Raw genomic sequence first — 2,413 nt, 5'->3', positions numbered from 1 at the left:
TCATTGATATTTAAACCTTTCTTTTTTTGATACCTCATTGATATTTTAACTTTAAATGTTAAATGATACAGACAGCAACACCAATAACAGAGACTTCTCCAGTGAACACAAACAAAATGTTAATGATTTCCACTACCTAAATCTTAACTAAAAAACATCCCGATAGAGAGAGAGAAAGAATAGTCTCAATACTTTCGTATTAAATGTTAAGGTCTCCACTATCTTAATTAAAAAAAAATAAAAAAATAAAAATCTCTTGCTTGCGAAAACACCATTTTGGTTCTTATATTTTGGGGTCACGGTCAATTTAGTTTTTACATTTTAGTAGCAGTAAATTTGATCCCTGTTAGTTTTAAGTTGTAGTCAATTTAGTCCCTATTGTTAATTTATTACTAATGAAAAATACTTATTTGGCAAATGGTTTGCTTGTTGGTACACATAGATAATATAATAATATAAAGTTAAATATTTAAATATTTAAAAAGCAGCATTTAATTAAAAAATCCATGTCAAAAAAAAAACGAAAAGATTAATTGAAAGAAAAAAAATATATATCATTTTTTATAACAATCCTTAATTTCTTTTATTTTCTTCTGTATTCTTAAAAACTTTTCTTATCTTCCAAACACTATTCCCAACAACACAACAATCTAAAACTAAATAATAATCACACAGACTCAATTTTCTTTCATATTCTTCTCTTTTTATCTATTTTCCTTGCAACTTCACACAACTATCAACACCCCAGATTTAACCATTTATAGCCACCATCAATATCCAAACCATTGAAGGTTGAAAAACTCAACCACCCAAGACCAAAGCCCCTCAACTACCAGAAATTGGTTTTGCCATTTATAATCAAACAGTGCATTCAAAAATGGTCTTTGGACCTACAACTAAGTGGTGAGTTCATTTTTCACTCAAATCTCAAAGTTAGTGGTGAATTTCTTAGGCCAGGCTTTGGGGGGCCTCTTCCTTCTAACTTATCTATACTACTAATAAGAAGATTCCTCTGTTTCATTTTCAATTTTTAACTTACCAAAATATTCTCATACAAATTCTAAAATAAAATACCCTTTAGTTTAATTTTTTTTTTCCTACAAAAAACAAAAAATGTTAAAAGAGTAATACTATCTCATGTACAAAAGGGGGAAAAAAACCGTTATTCTCATTTGTATTCAAATGTTTGTTACCTATATGTATTTGTTGTCTATTTAAATTCAAATACGTTTATTAAAAAAAAATACAAAATTTCTTCTTCCAAAACAAATCCACTACCTCACGTAAAAACTACCCATTTTTATCTTATATTCAAATGTCTGATTCCTATCTGTAATTGTTTTCTATTTGAATTCAAATACTTCAATTATGTTTTAGGCTTTTTCTTTTATCTTCTTCATTCTGCCTAAAACTTAGAACATTATCTTTATCTCATTTTTAAACATTATTCTATGTTACCTTACCTTTCTTAAAAAAAAAAAAATACAATATATTACTTTTAAACATTATAACACTAAACCAAAAAAAAAAAAAAAAAAATTATTACACGCGCAAAACGCACATATCCTACCATTAAAACCTTAAAAGGAAAATACCCATTCATAATCTTTTGTGTGCCCTGTGCCACCAAGAAGCCGAATCATAGTCCATCTATTCCTTAAATGTCCATCAACCAAAGCTTTGTGCATTCTTGTTGTTGGGATTCATACCTGATGATCATCCTTTCTTTACAAGTGAAGACATCATCAAATTGCTCATTGACCCGCCAAAAGCTCCATGCCCCTTGAAGGACTAATGGCTTATTACTCTTAATATGGCTATAATCCTTGATGAAATTTGATGGGTAAGAATCATATATTGCACCATGGTGGGATAGTGGATATTCATGCCTTCATCAAACACATACATCAAAGTCTTGCAAAGTTCTCCTCAGTAAGCACCATCAGGGGCGCACTCTCATGCAACAATGTTGATACTGCCATAACCAAGAATAGCAATGCAATTGCTGCCGTTACTAGAGACTACAGAAGTGAAGTCTGGAAGATATGAGCAAGAAGCAACGGCCATTCTTTGGGCTATCTAGCTTGCTAAGGATGAAAAATGGCCCCATATTATCATTGAGGGAGACACGAAAAATTGTTTTGATCCTTTATCATCCTCATACCCAAAATTAGTGCATTAGTAACATCATTAGTAGCATTTTTAGTCTTAGAGAGTCTTTTTAGAGAGAATGTAACATAGCAGCTCACGCTATTGCTAAACTCTTACTTTCTAATTTTCAGTCGTTTTGTTTCAATAATCTCAGTCTTCAATATGTTTCAAGGATAGTTTTTGAAGTTGGCTTTTATTCCCTTATTTTAGTTTGATTTTCATTTAATAATATTGAAAATTATCAACAAAAAAAAAAAAAAAA

Source organism: Quercus suber, unplaced genomic scaffold, assembly GCF_002906115.3.
Source record: "Quercus suber isolate HL8 unplaced genomic scaffold, Cork oak 2.0 scaffold_113, whole genome shotgun sequence".
Taxonomy (NCBI): domain Eukaryota; kingdom Viridiplantae; phylum Streptophyta; class Magnoliopsida; order Fagales; family Fagaceae; genus Quercus; species Quercus suber.
Note: the sequence above shows the minus strand (reverse complement) of the source record.